Source organism: Micrasema longulum, unplaced genomic scaffold (genome assembly GCF_059751315.1).
Source record: "Micrasema longulum isolate JH-2025_06_02 unplaced genomic scaffold, ASM5975131v1 h1tg000415l, whole genome shotgun sequence".
Classification (NCBI taxonomy): domain Eukaryota; kingdom Metazoa; phylum Arthropoda; class Insecta; order Trichoptera; family Brachycentridae; genus Micrasema; species Micrasema longulum.
Genome location: NW_028277615.1, coordinates 873,632 through 899,547, shown reverse-complemented (window position 1 = coordinate 899,547; position 25,916 = coordinate 873,632).

Sequence of the window (25,916 nt, the reverse complement as noted above, 5' to 3'; positions counted from 1 at the left end):
GTAATGAAATGTTAAAGGTGTTGAAATTATTATTAAATTTACCATCTGTATGTACCATGTACCATAAAATAAAAACATATTAACGCGTGACCTATAATCAAAATTAATGAAATAACACAAAACAAAAAGGTGTAAAAAGCACTCCATTGACATTAGACATATGTATATGAAAAAATTAAAATATTTAAAAATATTAAAATAAAATAAATTCTCTTTGTTTTAATGTACAATTTATATTTTTTATAATTTGACAATTGACTAGTTTCGGCAATATTATGCCTTCTTTAGGGTTAATTACAAACTAACATAACATATTTAAATTTTTCACAGTGAAGGTAGAGTGGGCGTGGCGTCGGGGGTAGAGAAGAGAGGGGGTTTGTGTGTGGATTTGGGGAGAGGGAACATATTTAAAATGGGACTATTACTAAGATTTATTAGATTATTAATAATATTAACATTTTTATTTACTTAATTATAATTAATTAATAATGTTCAACAAAGTAAGTGCTTCAAACATCAAAAATATTAAAATATTTTTACTATTTATGTTCAAAGCATTAAGTTTGTGGTCAAAAATTTTGACTTATGTTACTAAATATGAGTATATTACCACTTATCGACTTTTCATGTCCTGTATTTTAAAGACTTATTATGTAATAATATTTACTAACATTAGTAAAAAAAATTGTTTCAAACTATAATAATATGATTTATGAAAGTCGTCATTTTTTGTATTATCAGGAGTTCCAATTACAGCGATAAATTACGGCACATAATACGCATGCTTGGGGAAAATCATATTTAACTTTTGTGATCTCACCGCGAATCAAACTCGGAATTTTTTATGTTTGAGTTGAGATGATATGTGGTGGGTAAAAAATTTGACAAATTCTTATTTGAACATTGTCTTTCTGTCACTCTCTTGCAAATGTCTCTCCGATGCTGTGCGAAAAAGACACTGCACGACTGACTAATTTTTCACAACTAAAATCTTAACCGACTCGATTTTAATATTTATTTAAGAAAGAGCATGAGAATAAAACTTCATGTGTCGATACCTTTTCCGATTATAAATATTATTAATCATATTTGTATACCGCACGTCCGAAGACGGCAGATAAAACTGGGTGCTTTTCGGGTTTTTTGGGTGGTCTTAACTCCCATAGAAAATAATTTATCAAAAAAGCAAAACAACAAAGACTTTGGTAAATATCTATAGTGAGTAAATTTTTTTTGCTACAGTGCCATAATCCAAGGATAAAATATGGGACTACGTTTATGTGAAGAAAAATAAGACCGCGTTTCCTTTTAAGCTTCTTTTTTTAAATTTTATTTATTTAACTTTTTTTTTATAATGTTATTTGTACATTGGCGGGCTTATTGCCAAATGGCGATTTCTTCCAACCAACCAATAAAATAAAAGTTGTATTTTTATAATTCAAGTTACAGAACATATTAAATAGAAAATAAAGATTAAAAAGCTAAAGATGTATAAAAATGGAAAAAAACGTATTTTTTTAATAAATTACCTTTAATCAAAACTATTGCTCAATGGCAAAAAGGAAAAAAAGAGGAAAAAAGAAAGGAGGAGAGATTAAGGAAGAGAAAAGAGATGTTTCTTCAGACATGATTTAAACAGATATAATGTAGTAACATCTTTGATGGTGAATGGGAGATGATTCCACAGTCGAGCCGTATGGACACTATATGAGTAAGAGAAGAGAGAGGAATTGTGGATGAGTATTAAGAGAGTGCCTTGAGTAAAAGAACGAAGAGGTAAACCATGGTAGAGAGGTAAACCTTTACGAGGCCGGGTAATGAGTTTATTTTGTACAAAACGATGTGTCATTATCAATTTAGCGAAGAACGTAGCAAAATTGTATTTTTAATAAAAGGTCTAAATAAAAAATAAAAAAGTAAATCACAGTTATGAGGCTAAAAATAAATTGAATTCATTCGTAATTTGACAAAAAATTAACAGAACTGTTTGTGGCATTAATGGTTAATTCTAAAAATTAAAATGCATCATTAAGTTTTACCTTGGCAAGATTAAGAAATGGTCGGAAAGTACTTAATTGCGGTGTTCGCGTGTATCTATTTGAATTAAATTATATTGCCGTGATTTGCAAAGCACTTCTGTCAATGTTCCTGATCCGCGATCAAAGATCAAACATAATAATATAATTATGATTAACGACGGTCCCAGGATAATATGCTCGTGGAATGATGTCGCATTAGCTTTCTATTCATTAAATTCATAATATCAGGCATTAGATGCAGCCAAATTGTGGGGCATAGCTTTTACTTTAATTATTTATTGAGTTATAAGTCTCTTTAGACATTTTTTCAACAGAGATGAAGCTGTTGATAATGTAGAAGTCTAACGCAAATCAATTTATTGCTTTTTGCATAATTTGGATAGGCATGATTTACTTCTTAACCCATGTTCGTTCCATTAGAGCAGTGCTTCCCAAAGTGATCCTTACGGACCCCCAGGGGTCTCCGGGATCATTCAGGGGGTCCGTGAAAAATAAAATTTGATTTGGGGGTCCCTGAACTATTTAAGGGGTCCGCGCAAGGTTTAATTTAAAATAAAAATAATTTGACACACTTTTATTAATATGGAAGTTTCAATCAATAACAATTAATAAATTGTTAGCAATTTTTACGCCGTAAGTGAAATAAAAATTAACAGGTGAATAAAATACAAGTAAAAACGGGCATCGCGATGAATCAGGCCTTTATATTTTTTATTTTATTTATTTATTTATTTTTGCACCACAAAAGGCCAGGAGGCCCAATTACAGGAGTGAATTTCATCACAGAACACCCAGGCTTGAGAAAAATTTCATTTTTATTTTTGTGTTCTCACCGGGAATCGAACCCGGAACCTTCCGTGCTTGAGTCAAGCGTCTTGACCACTACACCACCATATATACAGGTTTATACAGTATTTACTGAATTATTTACAAGTGAGAAGCTGAAACCAATGTTTAAACAAGAATACGAGATCTTCTCGTTACAAAAACAGATCCAGAATTATGGGCTATTGTACAGAAGCTCTTGATTGCTTTTCCGTCTTCCTATTTGGTAGAACGTGGATTCAGTGCCGTTATGAGCCTCATCACAAAAAAGAAACTGACTAGAAATTACTGCTCGTGGAGATTTGGGATTTCTTCTCACAAACATAAAGCCGGACATAGTAAAAAAAAAATATAAAAAAATAAAAAAATACACCCATAACATCCTATCGGGTTCATCCAAGTCATATATTTTTTTTTGTATTTCAAACAACAGTTATAATTTTAATAAAACTTCTTCAACAGCTGTTTTATTTGCCACCATTTACCATTCAAGATATCAAAGTTAAATTTGTAATTTTTCTATCATGCGTTTATGTAGTTCTTTCACCCAAGGTCCGTGGACAAGTTTTGACTATGAAAAGGGGTCCGTGGGTCAAAAGTGTTTGGGAACCACTGCATTAGAGAAACAAATTGTGATACCGTCCGTGTAGGTATGTACTTGGAAATGAATCACTGAAAATAAAACGCAAACAATAAAAAACTAATTGAGAGAAATGAAAATGAATCTAATGAGGAACTTCAGCCCTACGGGAAATTGGATACAAAACATCTTTTCTTGCGCGCGGTAAAAATTAGAGCATTAAATTGTGCGGCAAAGTTTCTTGAAAATGTACGAAAAAAATAATATAATTTATTTGAATTTTGTACTTTGAACGCCATCATTAGTTCTGATGAATCAACCAATGATAAGAGTTGAGAAAGACGACCATTGACCAATAGGCAGAACTGACCGAGAAGAAGCGGAAGAGAACTTGAGACGTCACTCGCGAAGTAGTTTCAGAAATACGAAACTTTAAATAGCGCTGATAATACGTCACATATTTAAAAAAAAGTTAGTTCAATAGTCTATTAACAAATGAAAAAATACAAAAAAATACTGAAATTCGTTATTAAAAAATAAGGGTAAAATTTAAATAAATCTAAACCAATGTAAAAATCAAATAGTATTAAAAGAAATGAAAATATATGCTGTACACATCTCTTCATTTATTTCTTTCCTTTGGGGCAAGTCTTTGATCAATTGAATTTTCTGATAAGGCAAATTGCAGTTTGTAATATCCTTTGGTCATATAATATATAACATTTTTTTTATGCACAATATATTGTAGGGTTCGATGTCCAAACTAGTTTTTGTATCTTGACTGGGATAGCCAATCGTTCACTACACAATGATTAAACATAGCAAAAAAATACGAGTGTTAAAGACTGTAAATGTGAAGAGATAAAATTATAATATTAAATAAATTCTATGCAAAATTCTAGATAAAATTACATATCGTCGTCCATCTTTCAAAAATGCGTATCTCAAATTTTTGAGACGACTTTTTAAGAATTTATTTTAAAACAGTATGATGCCATTTATTCCACAAATACAACTGATTTTTTATTTAAATATTAGAGGCACACCTTTTTGAAAGATAGACGACGATATGTATAACTGAACGTAGTTATGCAGAAAGCAGCTAGTCCGCAATTTTGAAAAAATGAGATAGAGGTGTAATCGAATCACGAAGGTCAAATCTATGTTCTGCTAAAACAGCCAGGCCACTTTCATAAAAAAACTGTAATTATTACCTTCTGAAAATTTCATGATGTCAAAATGTCATAAAAATGAATGTCACCTCATACATTCAGAGTTTTTACGAGGTTCTATTCAATATTAAATTTGGCTATCATAAAAATCATTAAATCTGGTCATATAATGTAAATGATTAAATATTTTTTGTAAAACAAAAAAAACATAATTTATCATTTGCTAAAGTAAAAATCATTCCAACTGTTGTGTAGATTTGATTATTTACTGATTTCACAAAAGTGCTATTATCTTAGTTTCAATTCTCCATGGCTGGCTGCTTTCTGCATAACTAAGTTAAATTCATCTTCATGATAAATTTCCACACATACTGAGGTATATACATACTTATGTAAATATAAATACAACTGTAAATTACGATTTGTGTAAATGTAAAAGCTTGTATATACCACAAAGCTATAAAACTATAGCCATTATTTTGCTTTTAATTAATGTAGCCATGGAGTAATTATACACAAATCTTGCTTGAGAATGCTAGAAAAGCGTACAAAATGGAAAATTCGAGGACAAGACTAATTTACGGCTTGACCCGCTAAGAGCAGCACTTGGACGCACCTGTTACCGATAAAAAACGCGTTTTAATGGACAAGCTTTTTAAAATAATAATTTTATTGTGTGTGCGGCTAGATTTATAGTTCTCAGTGGGATTTCAATAGTGAAATACTGATATTAAAATGAATTGCGTTGCGATCTTGTACAATTCCAAATTAGATTTATGTGGAAAATAAACCGGTGTACCAAATTAAAAACAAACGGTTACCGTTTGTCAAATACCATTTTTCAAAAAGAGGCAATCAAAAATATTTTTATGAAGTTTCTATTTTTCATTCTTTGAAAATCGTACATCTAAAAATGTTTAAAAAGGCTATAAAAAAATGGATAGTGGAGCTAGGTAGAAGTAAAATGGATTGTCTCATTCGCCCAAACCAAAATTGAATCAACTGCTCCACAAGTGTATAGCTTATGTTAGGTTTTTCTCTTTTCATTGTGCGTTTTGTAATATAAATAATACATATATGCGTACATAGATGTACATATATACCTAGTTTTTAAAACTGTGAATATTTTGTTAATTAGCTCTGTTTATTAAGTTAGTCTTCTTTGTTTATTCTCTAATGTAAAAACATTTAAAAAAAGTATATTGTTAAGTGTCCTCGGCATGGGTAACAGGACACATTATTTTTATTATTAATTATAGTTTGTAAGAGAAAAATATGAATAAATAAATAAAAAATTATAAAAATATCTTGATTAATTTGCATTTATAAAAATGTTGAATTTTTTCGTTATAATGTATTTAATTTTGATTATATCATATATGCCAAGGAACCACTAGTTAAACCTGAGTATGTTAAAGATCTCGCCCCCTACCTAATAGCCCGATACTTTACGGATCTGGGCTTGGAGGGGGAGCTTTTCACACAGTAGTCAGGCTTTTTATAGACCTGAGCCTCGATTATGAACGCTATCTTCATCTGTATATATCGAGACGGTATACTTAACTTCTGTACTATCTGTATCTTACTTCGGTATGTTCTACTTACTTGTCATATCGACATTATATGATCGAAACAAGCCAATGGAATGATCGCAAACAATTAGTCCGCGTTCCTTACGTCATTTACATCAAAAACAGTTCTCATTTTATATTTTTAATAGGCTTCTGTTATAAAAAGTGTTCACTTCAAAGCGATTATAATCTCCAATAAATCCCAATTCAAGCAAAAAATGCTCGCTTGAACATGAGTTTTGCATGACTTTTGGAAATCACCTAGACGGTACACTTAACGATTGTCTGTATGTATCTACTGATCGACTACAAAGCCGGCTCCTATAATGTCTTGAGTGTATGTACTCGGAAAGATAAGAAAACTAATGGAAAAAATATAATAACTAAATTATTTTTTTAGTGGTAACTTTCTGACGCATACAATCTGTGTCCGACGCCTAGATACTCTTATTTGTTAATAGGTCAAAACCTAGCGACATTATTTTCACATCGAGGCGTTTGTTTTATTATGACAGTTATGGCGGAATTTACTTCGACTTTAAAACTTACTTATTTCTCTATCATATTTTTAATAGTCTTTTAAGAAAAAAGTGCCAACCTCAAAAATATTAAAATTTTTAATAAATCTTAATAAAGGAAAAATTGCTCGGTGGAACAAAACTTTTGATACTTTTAATGCGTAGATAAACATATCGATGTACTTACATCAAAATATGATGGTGGGGATATTGGTACTATACCTTTGTAGTCGTTCGGGAGACTTTTATCTTCAACTATAACGTCATACTGAAGCTATGTCATTTTAGAGCGTAGATATGTGTACCGTGACGTACGCTTCCACTTGATTCATATCGATATACCTACCCAAAATTTGAAAGTAAGTGGTCGGTAGTATATCTTTATAATCGTTAGAGGGAATTTATCTTCAACTATACCGTCAAGGTGAAGGTATGATGTCTTTATCTTCCCATTATAATCGAGGCCCTAGGCTTGGAGGGCGATAACTATTCACGGGGACCCGTCACAATAGATATTCACAGGTCGCAGTGACGTCGGGAGCATGCATATTGCTGACCCTCACCACTAAGAATAAAAATAAGAATATATGCCCACAGGGCTTTTACATGGCTGGTACAAAATGTCAATTTAAGCGTTTCATTACAAAAATTAATATGTAGGTCTAATAAATGTATATTTATTAAGTAGATAAAAAAATAAAAAACATCATGTTTCATAGACATATATGAATAAAGATAAAATATTACGTAAAAGTAGGTAGGTAAATAATGAAATATTTTCAAAAATTAAAAAAATTGGTTGGCATGTCAGTGGTTTCCTTTGAAAGATACAAAAATTGTAAGAGTATGCATTATAAATTGGCGTATTGGGCGTATATATAAATAAATAAAAACCTGTTAGCGTTTGAAACAAATCGAAAAGATGGAATTTTACAAGGTATGCCAATTCGTGACAGGTAATCTTCCCACACTCAGATTGTGGATAGCACACTGTGGTCGTTTCATTACACGTCCACTTAACCACTTGTCTTGATTGATTGGACCTTGTAATACCATCAGGTCACCTGTGCTCACTAGGTATTAGGTACAGAATACAGGTCTGCTGCTGATCTGTGTTGCCAATCCTTGTTAGAATCTTATTATTTTGCGCACACGACAAAACTAAAATTCAAATAATCTAATTAAACTATCATAATTTATTATTCATATTTAAATAATTAATTTTGTACTTAAATACTCCTATCCTGAACTTTTTTTATATTCAAAACTTGTAACAAATATTATAAAATATCAACATGTTTTAAACAATATACCGGTCCTGAAGACGTCTTCTTGTGAAAAAGCGCTCTTTGGCTAAATTAAATTAAAGTGTACCTAAACCAAGATGTTTTTTTGACAATTGTATTTATAATTATATTTGAATATATAAAACTATGGAGTTTTATCAAGAGAAATCTACAAAAATCATCAATATAATTTAAATAAACGTCACTAAATATTTGTATAGAACCACATTCCGATTTTTCTATGTCTTCCGGTTTTGAGATGTACCCGTCTTTGAATCGGGACATAAATTACACTCACATGCAAATACCACTATACACCTTCAACTTAGTAATTGCAAAAAAATATAACAAATATGTTCATAGGACACGTGCTATAAGAAGCTAACACCAACGCGCAATAATATCATTGTTTTTTTTTTAATTCTGAGGGCACAATTTTTTTAAAAAGGGAGTGGGAAAAAGAGGCGGAGTCTGAACTAACTAAATTTCCATTACGACGAAACTTCATATAGCGGACTATATTGAAAGGTTATTTGATAATTGATTGAAGGGACATGATCGGGTTGTGGTCCTGTGGCTAGTGTCTCGGACTCACGGACCAAAGGTCTGTGGTTCGAATCCCACTCTACCCCAACTTGATTCCATTTTCTAATAGTGAGTTATTTACAACTTGTTGAAAATGGCCCTCAAAATGAAATTTTTGGGTAAATCATAAGAACGCAAATACTTATTTGAAAAAAAAAATGTTTCAAAACCTTCCTAATGTAAAATATTTCTTTATTGTCTACTTTTAACCCTTTATTATTTGCATACTTAAAACCAGACAAAGAAAAATCGGTAAGTGGTAATATACAAGTTTTTAAAACTCCTAGGAACTTATTGCACTGAGCACGAATAAGAAAAGAATAATTTAAGAAAATATTTAAAAAATTAGATATCACATATTCCTTTACTGCCCCATAAACGACAGATTATTTATTTTCTACTTGACTTATCTAAACATTCTCCCCTCTATAAAACCACTCAGATCTTACTTAATTCTCTAAAACTGTGTATCCTTAAACTCTACCAGATTTTTCCTACAACGCATACCATTTGTGAATTAGGTCTTCCCACAAAAAATAAACATTAAAATTACTACGGCATTCCCATTATTTACCGCATACAGCATCTGAGGACGAAAGTTTTCTTGGCGATGCGCACATAGAAAAAAACAAATGAGAAAAGCTGCCCAAAAGAGTTCTTCGTAATCTGGTAGTCTTCTCAGCTTTTTGCCAAAAAAGCTAATACAAAAAACATAATATGAACTGAATTGGAGTGAAGAAAATATGAAAGTGAATTACTGATTATAAAATTAGCTACAAAAGAAAACACATTTAAAAAAAATAAAATATTAATAAATTTCCTAAAAGGTACATGTCTGTTAAAAATTCTATGCAAATCTACTTTTATACATTTAATAAATGTTATCACTGTTACTCTCCAAAAAAAAAAAACCAACTCTTGTGCTTGGAGAGTTACTTACACTATTGTAGTTGTTTAAATATGAGAGTTTATTTAATTTTGACGGTGATATGTGATCCCGCATGGTTTGATTTGTCTTTTTGAAATTTTAATCACAACAATGATGCGTTTTTCCATGCTTTCAATTGCTTTGCGTATAATTTGCATCTTATAAAAGTATCTCACCATATAATTCTTAAACTGATGTAGTAATTGGGTGTGGGTAGCAACCGGAAATGCTTAAAATTCTTTACTGACTCTTCGGTCTGCCGCCATTTTAATGTTTCTCCGGTCTGATGAGATGATTACGTCGGGAATAAGAAAAATCTTTAGTTTTCACATTGAATATAATTCATTAATTACATTGTTTAACCATTTTTGATGCGTGTATTTTTATGAAATACATAAAATTAAAATCAAATAAAGTTTTATCAAAACACTTCGTTAAAAAAATTAGAAAAAAAAAGATTCATTAAAATATCATTGTTTCTTTATCCTCAAATGGTGAAATAGAACCAGAAATCTAAAGTAATTAATTTGATTCGATGGCTACTCTCAGGAAAAAATCCTGAAACAGGAAATCAAGTGTATCAAGGTAGTGATTTACGCGTTTGTCTACCCTGTTTGAGAGGTCCCGGATTCGTTCCTGGCTGAGTCGATGTGAAATATATGTTTTAAAGGTTGTTTAGCACTGACATATTTCACATGATGCCAGAGACGAGATGCTGAATGTTTTGACAGGGGTCATGCGACCAGCGTGGAATGTGGGTCTGATGGCCATCAGTACGAATTTTGCACTCTTCCGTCAGTTTGTCCGGACTTGGGTATCGCGTTGGGAGCTTCTCAGATGCGCGGACGCCTAGGAGGGTAAATATGGTGGGACATGCGACTGTTCCTGTGGGATGCTCATTCAGTTGGGACTGTGCTTTTCTCCAAGCGAAACGCACACGTTATTTTGTTTTATCCTCCCCTTACGGGGGTGGTATTCGAATCCTCTGCCTCTGACCATCCATAGAGTCCTTCTTTATCCAAAGTCGTTCTCTTATTGTAAATATCCGTGGTTTTATTTATGTTTTTGTGTAAGTTATGTTGTTATGTTACTATAATTTTAAGAAATTGTATACTTGGATACGTTTATTTATGTAAATTGTCTGTGTACATATTTTTTGAATAAAAAAAACAGAGGCATTGAGGGGATCCTGAGGGGTGGGGTTTGGCCAGCAGATTGGCCTCTGTCCATACGTCCTCTTCCCCCCTCCCTAATCTGCATAGAGTTTGTATTCCTTAGGAATATTTATAATAACTTTCCTTTATGCGCAGCTTACAGAGTCCCCCAGGACTCTATAACAGCAGCGGGCGGATGGTGACATAGTCCCTGAACTGGTACCTGAAGCGAAAGACCGATCACCTTAACCTCATGTAACATATGGTCAAGGTACGCTGTAATTGGTGTTCTAATGGAGTGCTCTGTTGACCGTTTGGACAGGAGTATCATGATGATGATGTTATTGATATTATATTATTATCCAGCTTCTCGTGAGCATTAATCAAGATTCATGATGGCGTTGTATCTTTTCAATGTTACCCCTTGTTTAAAGAACATAAGAATAATTATGTACATTAATTGGTCTATTTATGTTTGAATTAATGAATTATTTACTTTGTCGTAATATCATAAGAAAAAGCTAATTAGAATCATTCCTCATTCAATTGATGAATTCAATAATGGTTGACATATTTTGAAAGAGTTTCGGTACTTCCTAATTTTCCTCTTGTTCTGCTCTGTAGAAAATACAGTGAGGGTGGTTGAAGTAGGGTGAAAAGATGTAGGGGTTGGGGTTCTGTTCCTGCCTGTGACACTTCTTTACCTTCTTCACTCGCTTAAAGGTGAATTCATAACTTCAGGCCAGTGGTGGCACAGAATAAAATATAATTGATAATTAATTTAAAAATTCAAAAATATCAGAAAATGGTGCATGATGTACTGTGTTGGTACACTGAATGCAACGTTAATCGATCGTCTATTATATTAATGTAAGATGATCAGCCTTACGTTTCAGATGCCATACCAGCCAACTATCCTTTTAATCAATATTATATGCCAACCTTCTCAGGAATCTAAATCAAAACCTAAAGCATGGTAGGTGAACGAGCCAACTACGAATATAGTAATAAAAAATATGAAATTCGAAAAGCTGTAAACAATATTTTTTCATTAATAAATAACCGAATTTATGATTCAAATAACAGTCCTTCACCAAAAATGTTAAATTATTAAAATATTCTTGAATTAAGTTAACATACGTTATGTTTATATAATATGAGTACGTATATGTAATTTCAATCATCCATGTAAGAGCCCTATGAGCGTTAATAAATAAATAAATAACAAATGAAAGGGTTCTTTGCTTTGATAGAATTTACTTATTAACAACAACAACAACAGAAAAACATCACGCCGTTTCCCCGTAGGAGTAGGCAGAGAGGATAGAACGCTAAATAAATCTATCTTTGCATACAGATTTCGCTTCTTCTACATTCATACATCTTCTCATGCACGCTCGCCGATTATTCCGACTTTTAACGTGTCAATGTTCGAGTATTTCTCGGATTTAGTCATGCCTTGTCTTCCTCGGTCTTCCTCTATTTCTGCATCCATCGTATTCGCATTGTAAATATTCTTAGCCGTTCTTTCGCTGTCCATTCGCTCTACATGTCCAAACCAGCTCAGAGCTTCTTTCTCGATTTTGCCGATAGTGCTTATCTCAGCCTTGCATAATGTACGGATCCCATCATTTGTGCATCTATCGTACATAGTTATACCACACATTCGCCTGAGAGATCGCATTTCGACAGCATTCAGGTTTCTTTCATCCCTGTTTTTCCAAGTCCATACTTCTTAGATTAAAAATGGATCTTTATATCGTTATTTTTAGTTAGGTTTACATCCCGAACTTCTGACATAAACTGCCGATGGACTGTATGCAGTAAACATCTAGGACTAGAGATCCTGTTGCCTTATAAGCAAGTCGAGCATAATTGATGTTCTTGATTTTTCACTACGTCCTAGGATGTATTGCAAAGTTAAAGGAGTTTATTTTTTTTTATATATAACCAATTAACAAACAACTGGACGGTGTTATTCAATAACCAACTAAGCGACACACGGCATTTTTTCGGTTTTTAAATTTAACATTATGATTAATACGAATATTTCAGTCTGTAATAAATAAATGATTTATATGAATAAAAGTAAAACATATGTATACATGGAGCAACCAAATCGTTAAATCAGCCACTCAATTGGAAGGCTAGGATGTTCATTAAATGCCGGCATTCAATTGAATGGCTGGGCAGTCCGTTGGATAGCTTAACGTTTAACGTGTTAAGCCATCGGGTTAAGTAAAAAAATATTTTTTTTATTAATCTTAACTTATCCTAACCAAGCCTCACTTCACATATCAGAATAAATAATAAAATAGAACAATTATTATTAAAAATTAAAATTAAAAAGGATAAGTGATGTTCAGTTCTTTCATTAAACGTTGCTTTCAACATTTTAACTAAGCATCTGTTAGCCATTCAATTGAATGCCGACATTTAATGAAAAGCCTTGCCGTCCAATTGACTGACTGATTTAATTATTCGGTGGCGACATTTATATCACAATACAAGAAAAAATATATATCAGTAATCTGGATTTAATAAACATATTTGAACTTCAAATGCGATTTGCATAACATCGTCCAACTAACAGTACACGCAGATACACGCAGAATAAAATATAACTGGGCCAGTAATTGTCTACAGCATACGATTTACAAGAGTTATAAAAAAAAAATAGCAAAACGTTGAAGGAAACACTTATATAAAGAAAAAACTTTAAAACATGAACAAAATAAAACCAACAGGCTGGTATTTTCAAAAGATTTTCTATGGCAACAATAATGGCAAAACCTTAAAAACCGTCGCTAACAATATCAATGTTTCTCGTAGTTTCTCTGTGTAACTCGTTATACTTTCTACACTATTCTACACATGCAAGATAGAGTATTGTAATATTTTGTATTCAAGAAAAAAATATCAACTATGAATATACCTGGATTACGTAGTCGTGGGTTAGGTAATATTTTTTAATTCTTTAATTTGTACGAGTCACCCGGAAATCAATTTTTAGTGTCAATTGACCCACTGTCGTATTTAGGACAATGCAAAAACGAAATAACATATTTCCAGTGTGTAAACAATTTATTACTAAAACATCTAAATTACTTATAAAAAAATATTGCTAACATGCGCGCATGTTATACATATCGACAAAATCGCTGACAGCCAAGGAAGTAGTTCACGAAATCAAGTTCCCACTAGGAAGTAAAGTGAACACTAGACAACATATTAATAGCAACAACTTTAGTTACACAGTCAGATAACACTGTCAGCCTCAGTTACAACATGTAGTTTCAACTCAGAACTCAGTTCAGTCATCCAGTCAGTTCCAACTTGTAGTCCAGTTCAGTCCTTAGTGATCCAACATAAAACGTCTATGCAGTTACTCTCTCTGTAACTCTGTTTATACATGTAATAAACATGCATCTAACATCAAAGTTTTCTTGTGTCACCCCCAACTGGATAGAAGCTCCCAAGAATCCACATAAGAGATGAAACTGTTACTATCTAGTATCCATTCTATTTGACCTAATTTCACTATCTGAGCGTATTTCGGATAGTAGCTTAATATTCGGCCGGATACTAGATAGTAACTTAGTATCCGTCCGGATACCGGATAGTAGCTCAATCGGGCAGATACCTAATATTCATTTAAATGCGAAAAAATCATGAAATCAACGCCACTATATTGATTTATTGATATAGACCGTGTTAGAGAAAAAGAAAAGTACTCTCATTATTTGAAAATCTTTTGTCGGTGTAATTATACAGCCTAAAAAGGGTTTAACTTGCAAATAAAAATAAAAAGTGATAGGTGAAACTATCTAAAACCACCAGAATTATTTAATGAATAAACCGCTTTTTATTATTTTTGTTTTTTTTTGAGAAGTTCGAGTAGCGGGATGTTATTATTGTTTTATTAGCCAATGATATCCGGCTAAAGTGCTTGTCAGGTATCCAGTATCCGGAAAACCACCATTTGTTTCGTCAATAATCCACATGCATTCCTACAAATTATCAAAAAAATACATGTTTTCATGAACCGTCCCTGGGAAAACCGCTAAACTACCTCGGAGTGTTTTTGAAATAATGCATTTTACATTCGGTACAATGATTTTATAACGGAATATGTGAACACAGTGCATTAAAATACAATAAATTCTTGCTTTTAATATTATAATCTAACGTAATAACTTAAACAATAATAATGTAACAGACCCAGGTAACTGATTGAGATAAAATCAAGTAACCATTTTTTAATAAATTCTTTCAAAAGAATTAAGAAAGTTTAAAAATATTTGCAGTAAAAAGATAAAACATTTATAATTATAATTCATATTATTCTATTTCCGGGCGGACGAGAAATACATTTCGGTGTGTGAAATAAAACCCGAACTCTGGATAAGTGCTTTCAACTAGGTGGTTTTCCTTAGGTTAAAATTCTGGCTAAGGAAATCGAGTGGAAATAAGTCCGCCTTTTTGTGTTGTGGTTGGCGTGTTTGCCTATCATTCTTGAGGTCCTGGATTTGATTCCTAGCAAGGTGGATGTAAAATATTGATTTAAAATTTTTAAGAAGCTTTTTTTTTAGAAGCCTTAGACTGATTACCTTACCTTCATGTAAAAGATCATCGAAATACGCTTCATTTGGTTTACAAATGCAGTTTCTTATACAACACTTGCGGGAAGGGGAATGATAATTTTTATTTTTATTTGTTTTATAAAAAAAGAAGTATTTGCGTTTTTATGATTTACTCAAATATTTAGATTTTGAGGCCTATTTTCAACGAGTTGTAAATAACTCACTATTAGAAAATGGGAAACAAGTTGTGGTAGAGCGGGGTGCAAACCTTGGACCTTTGATCCGTGAATCCACGACACCACAACCCGGTTCAAAATAAATGAACGGGACCACAACCCGGTTCAAAATGAATGAATGAAAAATCATTGATCTTGGAATAGCACCTTATGCAAAAGACTGATCACCTTACCTAAATGTAACATATTTATTTATTATTTATTTATGCTTTATTAAGTTAGTTCATAACATTTTAAGAACTAATATAAACTTTTAATAATATTACAATTTTTTTATCAAAATTTCTCAATTACATATTTTTTCAAATTAAATTGAAATATTATCTATTTCTTTTATTTCTTCAGGTAACTCATTGTACAGCTTCAATCCCCTGTACAATGAGTTTTGAGATTCTGTTTTTTTCCTCATTGGTAATCTTATCTTTTTTTTACCCCTTGTTTCATATGTATGACATTGTTGGTTAAATTTTATTATTGTTTTTATTTTATTCATCCCCTTAATTATTTTATGTATAAAAATTGCTACATTATATTTAATTTGTTGCTTTACTGTGAGCAAGCCAATTTCTTTGTGCATTCTTTCTACATTAGAATATATATTTTTTTTTTAGTACAATCCTCATTGACTTATTTTGAAGAATTTGTATATTTTGAATTTCTCCTACATATGATCGAAGTACGTTGCATTTTATTTACTAATGCAGTTCCCTATACACCGCTGATATATAAATGAATTTTATGGTTCTTTTCTTTGTTGAAATAAATCTCAAGCAATTTTAATAACAAATTTTTTTAAATAAATGGTAGGCATTGACTGGATTCAACCTCCTAGGGAGTTATTAATATAAATATACTACAGCAGAGATGAAGAAAAGTGAATTAAAGGTAATATAGAAGTCAAGATATCTATTTCGCTTATGACCTATCATTGGTTGGTTTGAGACCACTGTAAAGTAAAGTCAATAAAGTACAATAATGTGTTATAATTTCACAGTGTGTAAACACTGTGAAACATTCGCCATTCTGCCTATGTTTGAATATTTATGGATGTTAAAACATAGACAGAATAGTGAATATTACACAGTGTGTAATGTGGCCACTTAAACCAGTCAACGGCCAGTCATAATCCCCGTAAATCGACTTGTATATTACGTTCTCTTAACTGTTCTTCATTTTTGTTGTAATATATTAAATATAAAATGTATAAGAAGTTTCGGTAAGTTCGGTGTATTGAGAAAATGGTACTCACGTGCTCTTGAATATCTTACTACAGAGTTTCCATAGCGTGAGGTCAAAGAGGTTTACCGTTTAATGGCGCAGGATTTTCCGGAAATCTCCTACAATGTCCACTGCACGAGGATTTCCAGGTTAACGTCGGATAAGCGCGCTTCCGGCCGAGGGGTGCCGGATAAGCGCTTCCGGTCACAGCGGATATCAGAGGTCGCCGACCCTGGGGTTCGCTGGTCAAGCGCCCCTGCTTGTTTACTCCCGATAAACATCAACAAAATACTTGCAGTAAATAAATGTTGGACGGTTGTATTTCTTGCTGTCAAGGAAATCAGATACCTACACTTGAATATACCCCGAGTGACACTTAGATCGGGGAGGTGATGTTGTACTCTTGGGCGGGACTCTAGATTTGTCATCGAAGACACACGCCTCTTCTGGCAGAAAAGCGTAATATATCTACACCCTCGGATACGGTACTTATTCTGACATTTAGAATCAATGATAATTGAGAATCGCTATTTAAAAACACGATATTTGCCCCGCATTTGGATTAAAAAAAATAGTATTGAGACGCATCGATTACCTGAAAAAAAAATAGCAAAAATACGCTAAAAACCGGCTTAAAATAATATCAAAGTTTTATTGTTTTTTCAAACACGATATTTTAAAATGTGTATGAATTCATAATTTCTATAGTTTATATAAAGTGTTGATAAGGCCTCGTGGTGTAATGGTCAGCGCGTTTGCCCACCATGCGAGAGGTCTCGGGTACTATTTCCGATATGGTTGATTTGAAATATTTATTTAAAAGGGTGTTTTCACACCAAAATATTTCATAGTCCCTGAAGCATAAGATTGTAACGTAACAAAAATGATCAAGATAGGCTACGATTGGTGTACCAATTCAGTGCCCTATGAATTATGGTGATGATGTTACGCATTACGATCATGACAGGGACGTGTATATATATTTAAAAACTTGAAAAAAACGTTTTGTATGTGTTTTATGGACATATTTTGCGCTTTGTTAAAATAAGCAAAAAATAGTTTAAAAGTACATATTTCATATGATTTCTTTGATAAGTGAGAATACTTTGAGGCATTGTAACAATATAACATAAATGTCACTCCGATTCTCCACCGTTTTTTCATTTTATTATGAACATTTAAATAACTTGGAAATTTTGTCATTAGCAGAAACTTATCAAAACACCTGGTATTTTTTTATTTTCAAGAAATCGAATTATAAAGAGTAAATTTGTTAGTGTCTGTCGGTAAACCAACAAAACAATGGCGTTTTATTCAGGTTATTAAGCCACATAATAATATTTAAATTTGTTGCAACAGAGAGGGAAAACATTTTTGAGAAGGGAATATGGGAGTCTAGGCATCTCCAGCCAATCCAGCCAGTCTGCAAGCATTTGGACATACTCAAAACATTGTCACATAATAATATCTTATTTGAATATGTTCCGCAACACATTAGCTTGTGGGTAATTAACTGTTTAAATCACGTCTGAAGAAACATCTCCTTTTTCTTCCTTAATCTCTCCTCCTTTCCTTTTTCCTCTTTCCGCTTTTTTCCCTTTTCCCATTGGGTAATTGTTTTGATTTAAGGTAATTTATAAACAAATACGTTTATTTCTATTTTTATATATTTTTAACTTTTTAACCTTTTTTTTTTCTATTGAATATGTTCTGTAACTTGAATTATAAAAATAAAACTTTATTTTATTGGTTGGTTGGAAGAAATTGCCATTTGGCAATAAGCCCGCCAATGTACAAATAACATTATGTACAAAAAGTTAAATAAAAATAAATAAATAATTAAACATTATTTAAATGCATTGTACGTTGGTTAAAAAATACATAAATATATTCATGCTGTAGTAATTTATCACAAATCTTTAATCCAAGTAATTAAATAAAAACACTTCGTTATCCAAGTGACTTGCTCATCAAAGAATTCAGAGTACTGAATATTATTCAACAGTATATATTGAGAACGGTAGTGGTTACACACATAAATAGAGACATTTACCCGAGCGTCAACCACAACCATAATACAAGATACTCTAATTGGGATCTGATACTAAGTGAAAGGGTCAACACTGTTTTGGCATCGAGACAACACTATTACGTTGGCAAAAAGGTCCATAACCTTTTGCCAGAATCGTGGAAAGACGGGAGAGTTGTCAAGTTGCGGAAGGTGTTGACCTCGCTCTTTCATAACATTGGTCGTAGGGAGTCAGAAAAGTAGATGCATGCCACGGATTGGAGATTCTTACAGGATGTAGAAAATAAAATGAAAATTAATAATAATTAATAAAAAATATATTTACAGATAGGAACCATAAAGTATCGCGTTATAAATAAATTGTCTATGTTTTATGAATGTATGTATGTGTATGCGCATGGGTGTATGTACGTGTGTGTGTATGTACATGTGTATGCGCATGGGTGTATGTACGTGTGTGTGTATATACATGTGTGTATATATATATGTGTATGTATATTTTTCAAAATGTGTATTCGAGTAAGTTAATATTTTATTTGTCTGTGCTCTCTTTTGATTTGTTAACTATTATCATATATAAGAATGTAAATGCCTAGCTTGGAACGGGGTACGTACCCTTGTTAGCTGGGCAAAGTGAATGTAAAATTGTATTTTTGATAAGAGGTGTAAATAAATAAATAAATACATGTAAAGAAAGTCTTCAAAGGTGTAAACAATTATAATAATCTTCCCAATGAACTCAAAACGATTAAAAATAATATATCAATAAATACATTTAAAGTTAATCAATAGAATTTTTTTGAACTCGTGTTAAAACAACATTAAATTTTAATTAGTATGAATGTATTATTGTTTTAGGTTTTTTCTTTATAAATCCTATGTTTTTTTTTTCTTTTCATGTACTCGAATTTAAAATTATATAAACTCTTAAATAATAAATAAACGACTAAAACAGTGTAAGTCACTTTCCAAGCACAAGAGTTAGTCTCTTTTTTTGGAGAGTTACAGTGATAACATTTACTAGATGTGTAAAAATAGTTATGTTTAGAATTTTACAAAAACTTGAACTTGATGAAATTTATGAATAAATTTTTTTTTTTTAAATTACAATAAAAATATTTGGACTAAAATTATCACGCAAGAATGTAATCTTCTTTGAGCTATAATGCTAATATGCACGTAGTTGACTCCAAAAATAATTTCAGTTGAACGTATTACGAGTATATTTATTTGCCCTCGGAATTTTAATATGTCCATGTTTACGTTATAATCTTCCATGGCATAAATATTTAGAATCCAATAATGGTCGAAATAAGATATAAGTGCGTTCAATTACGGCGATCCTTCTCAACTTATATTCCGACAAAAGTTACACCTGTTGAATGGTGCGAGCTTAATGAGATGACAACATTCCTGTCTCCTGCCACTCGTGTTACCGTCGCCGACCGTCCGTGTATAGTGATTAGCGATTACAATAACACAGATTATCTTGAGATACTATTGTTTCTCAGGTGTAGATATGATAACGAAGTTATGTTCATTGTGTTTAATACTTTATCGCCAAAAGAATTTACCGCCGAACTCTGTTATATTAATCATCGGAAACATTCTACCATCCCTCGTATATGTGAACCATTTACAAATAATTTTAATGGTTTTGATATATTTACCACTCCATGTAATAAATACAGAAGAGAACTTATAGGCTTGATTCAGAATAACAGAGAATAAACGTTTTATATCTTTTCTTGCTCTTGATCATTAAATCAAATGCAATTTTCCACTCCTACTTTCCTTCTATCATCCTTCACCACTCCTCATCAATTTCCTTCTTATCCTTCCCACTATCTCCTTGTTTTGTCCACATTTCTTTTATTTTAATATATATATAAGTGAATATGGAATTGTATTTTGATAAAGAGTGTGAATAAATAAATAAATAAATAAATAAATATAGTTTTTTATTGATTTATTTATTTTTTACTTTCTTTTATTTAGGAAACATACAGTACAGTTACAAAGTTTTATATTTTACACAGTTAGACTTAACTCTAATGGACCAGTGAAGTTTCCATATTATAAAGTAATTAAATGTGAGGTTATTAATTAAAATTAAAATAAAAAAGGAAATAAAAACATAAATAGAAGTTGTTTAAAAATAAAATTAAAGTAAATAATGAAGAAAATTTGTAAAAGTAATTAAAAGTTAAGAATTAAAATAAAGAATGAAAAACATGCTCCGATGTATATTTATTCATGATGGCAGGCCCTACTATGTAAACGTTTTTTTTTATAGATTTTAGTTATATTCATTTAACTTGTACATCTGTTTGTATTCGAAATAAATAAAATAAAATATTTATACACAAGTATTCGTTGCTAGTTAGTAAAGTGAATTATATTTTTGTAATAAGTTGTAATAGAGTTTTTTAGTAATAATATAAAGCTAAATATTTTATTTAATGTAATGCAAATAAAATCAAACTCTAGTTTGTCTTCCATTTTTTTAAAATAAAAAAATAATTGTATTGTGCCCAAGAAGAAGAACATATACCATACAAAAGAAAAAAACTAATAAGTTATTTCAAACTAAAATTGTATATATATGGCAACGAGGTACCACTGACTATTCCAGGGTCGGAGTGTGTGGTCAAATAAGTCTCAGAATAATAAAAATAAGATTTAAAAGCCACTTGACTAGATTTTTAAATATCTTTTGATGTGAGTAGTCGGTCATACTATGGTCCATAGGTCAATTTTTTACATACAAATGTATTTCGTTTTTTTTTACACACATTTTGAATTTTTACCATTGACGCATTTTAATGAAAAAAAAATGGTATGCTTAAATCAGTGTTTTATTTCAATGGTTTGATTCTTATATGAATTTCTACAAAATAAACACAAACTCAATAAAACATGATAAAAAGCGTTTAAAGAAAGATATCAAATGGGAATAAGTCAGCCTTGTAGGTAGTGGTTGGCATTTTTGCCTACCATGCGAGAAGTCCCGGGTTCAATTCCTGGTAGGTTTGAAAATAAATTGAATGAAATATGTTATTTACTGGCGGTTTAACACTGCAATTGTACTGCGCAAAAATAATGATGATAATAAAATAAAACCGGCAATTTAAGCTTTAACCAAGATTTCCATATTTAAAGCAACTTTATGCACTCTTCCGTCAGTTTGTCCGGACTTGGGTATCGCGTTGGGAGCTCCTCAGATGCGCGGACGCCTAGGTGGGTAAAATATGGTAGGACAGGCAACTGTTCCTGTAGGATGCTCATTCAGTTGGGTCTGTGCTTCCTTCCGAGCGGAAAGCACTCGATCTTTTGTTTTGTCCTCCCCTCACGGGAGTGGTATTCGGATTCTCTGCCTCTGACCACCCAGGGAGTCCTTCTTTATCCAAAGTCGTTCTCTTAATGTAAATATCCGTGTTTTTACTTATGTTTTGTGTAAGTTATGTTTGTTATGTTACTATAGTTTTAAGAAAATGTTTTTGTATATTTGGATACGTTTATTTATGTAAATTGTTTATTAACATATTTTTTTGGGTAAAAAAAAACAGAGGCATTGAGGGGATCCTGAGGGGTGGGGTTTGGCCAGCAGATTGGCCTCTGTCCATACGTCTTCCTCCCCCCTCCTTAATCTGCATAGAGTTTGTATTCCTTAGGAATATTTATAATAACTTTACTCTATGCGCAGCTGACAGAGAGTCCCTCAGAACTCTATAACAGCTGCGGGTGGATGGTGGGCTTAAGGGTCTCCCCTCAATTTAAAGCAACTTATAGCAACCCGAAAAGACAAGTTTTTGCGGAATTTCTCGATACCTGATGCGTATCGACGCGCGACGACAACGAAATGAGTTTTCTATCCGAACGAACGTATTTAATTACTTTCTATCAAGGTATACGATAGTTTATACATTAGAACGTAGTTTCTCGTTACCTTCAAGACACGGTGGTGAAGTTTGTCCTCTGCTCCCGACAGGAGACAGGACCATCTCGACGGATGCTGCCAATAATTCTATTACCAGAGATGAACCGTCTCGTCTCAGACTCCCCGCTGACGATATCTACAGATTGCATCCCCATTTCGATCCACTGCCACCCACTGCAGCGTCAAGTAAACGCCCGCACTGAGCGCAGTAAATTACATTTTTAGAACGGTTGTATAATTAAATTTTTAATTTTTTTTATTTTTTACAATAAACATAATAAAAAAACAGAGTAATAAAAAGATAAAGCATAATGACATAGCAATGAAATACATATCAATAGAAAAATAGTAAACAAAAAAATCCCACAAAGGCCTGTACGTGGGTATACAAGAAAATGTTAATGAATTTTTGCTCTTATAAAAAATAATGGACAGTTATAATATTGTGTAACGTAAAAAAAAAGTTCTGTAAAAGATAATATGGTATGTTTTTATAGTAATTAAAAAGGGAAATAAAAAATATTAAAAAAAAAAAAAAAAACAAAAATATTCTTTATTATTAAAGGGCAACAAAATAAATCATAGAAAAAAATCGTTCATATCTTTAGTTTGAATCCAGGATAGCGCATGTTTTTTAAAAGAAGGAAAATTTTGAAAGTTTGCAATCAATGAAATATTATCAGTAAAAAAAGAATTAAACATTTTTATGCCTATAAAATATGCATGTCTCTTTGCGAGCTTCGTTTTACAATGTGGTATTTCTAACACACGATTCCTTCTTTGAATTGATATATTTGAATTACTTGTAAATAAATTTTGGTTCTTAAATATATATTTTAAACATTGAAAACAATATATTTGTCTTAGATCTAAAAGTTGAGCTTCTTGTAAACATTAAGTACGAAATAAATGCATTTTGGCAGACTTATCTTTCAATCAGCTTAAAACAGGCTGGTAAAAATGAGTCATATTTTGTGCTATTAATATTACTTTATGTCCATACTTATATTATAAGAACTAAAGTGTGTTTGTCTGTTTGCTCGTGTTTCCAACGGAACAACCAGTCAACGTGATTTTTTACCATCAAGATAGCCAGAGAGATGTCAATTGTCATAGGCCGTTTTTTAGCAAAAAAATCACTCTTTCGTAAAAATTCTCAGTGAAAAAACAAATAAACATTTTTTTTCCAAGTTACAATATATGAGAAAGTAACCTACTATGAAAAGTTACCTATATAGGTTTAAATTAAGGAATGATGACCATTGTCCGTGATATTTCTTCACAGAGTATCGAACGTCTGTTATTTCAGTGCCCATATTTCAGTTTGCAACGGCATAATCTTGAAGCAGAATGCAGGAAAGATGGAATATTCTTAACAGACATTCACATGGTTGTTAAAAGTAGTTATCACGCGCCATTGTTCTTGAAATTTGCAACAATGGTGGTTGGACTCATAAAGGTAATAAACCGAAATCAGTGATCGAACATCTCATTTCCAAAATAAACAATAACGATTTTTTCCGAGTACCTTAGCCTTGTACATGATATCTTAATACTAAATACAGGGGTCCAAATATATTTTTAAAAACGTATATAAATAGATATTACAACCTTCGGAAAATATATCAGTATTATTTAAATTTATTTCGACAGAGGGAAAAAAAAATTGAGAAGGGAATATGGAGGTCTAGGCATTTACAGGGCTTATGACCTGTCATTGGCTGGTTTAAGTGGCCACTTTACACACTGTGTAACATTCACCATTCTGACCATGTTTGAACATCCACATTTCCTCAACTCTTCCATCTGTTGACTTTTGTGAAGTAAAAGAGCTGAAACCTTTATCACGTGGGTGAGATTCATCCGGCTGAACCAAATCACCTACTAGACAACCTGGTAAAAAAAGAAGTATAAAAAATGTAAAATTGTTTCCCGGCGTTGCCTAGTAGGTGATTTGGTTCAGCCAGATGAATCTCACCCTGATAAAGGTTTCAGCTTTAAATATGAACAACTCTCTAGGAAGGAAATCCAGCCAGTCTGCAAGCATTTGGACATAATCAAACATTGTTGTATCAGTATTATGATTAAAAAATCTCATATGTAAATAATGCATTTTTAAATTAGTTAGTATTGCGCGATTTAAATAAATGCCCAGAAAGACTTTAACGACTAAGTGTGGGGTATTATTTTTTCAAATTACTAATTATTGCGCACACATATCGATGCATACGATATTTATACAAGCTTACATGGAAAATAATTAATAAAGAGATTCATACATTATTGTATCTAACAAGCATAAAAAAAACGGAAGGTATACGAGTATAGTAATGTGATACATATAAATTCTATATTATAACATGATTCATTTTTAAAATTTGTTTTACAAAAAGAAAACATGATAAAAGTGTGTTGTTATGCATATGTTATTAAAATATAATAACAATGCTACGTCGTCATATTTGGACAATCGGTAATCGATAAAGGCTACTTTTTATTCTGAAAAAAAAAATCATTTCACAGGGTAAATTCTTATTGTGAAACCACAAAACTGACACTTGACGTACCCAGAGATGGCTGGAAGGCCGGGAAGACACTGGCTACTTTTTGTCCCGGAAAACATCTGATCCTTCGAAAAGCTTCGTTTTTGAAAATCAAAAATGTACACTTACTCAATCCATACAAATTTTATATTAAAAAAAACACAAACGTTACTATGTTTTTCCTGGAGTGCATAAATATTACGTATCCATTATGCTTATCTCTGTGAGTTTACCAATGTACTTTTTCTACACCTTTTAACGTTATTCCAATAAAATAATTAAACAACAAAGTGAAATAATTGTGAAATAAAAATTAGTTATTATACAGTGTGTAAAAAACAATTGAAATTTGTTGCAACAGATAGGGAAAACCTTATTGAAAAGAGAATATGGAAGTCTAGGCATTTACAGGGCTTAAGACCTGTCATTGGTTGGTTTAAGTTGCAATAAATTTTAATCTCAATAACTCCCTAGGGACTAAAATCTAGCCTTGTCTACAAACGTTTGAACGTACTTAAAACTTAAAACCTTGATTCAGTTAACTGTATAAAAAGAAGTAGAAAAATTAAGATGTAATATCAGGTGTTGCCTAGTTGGTGAAATAATTCAGTCAGATGAATCTCAATTATATGAAAAAAAGCTTTGGTTTTGTTAATAAACAAGTTTTTTTTGGAAATGAAAATTAATTAACTGCAATTTAAATTAAATT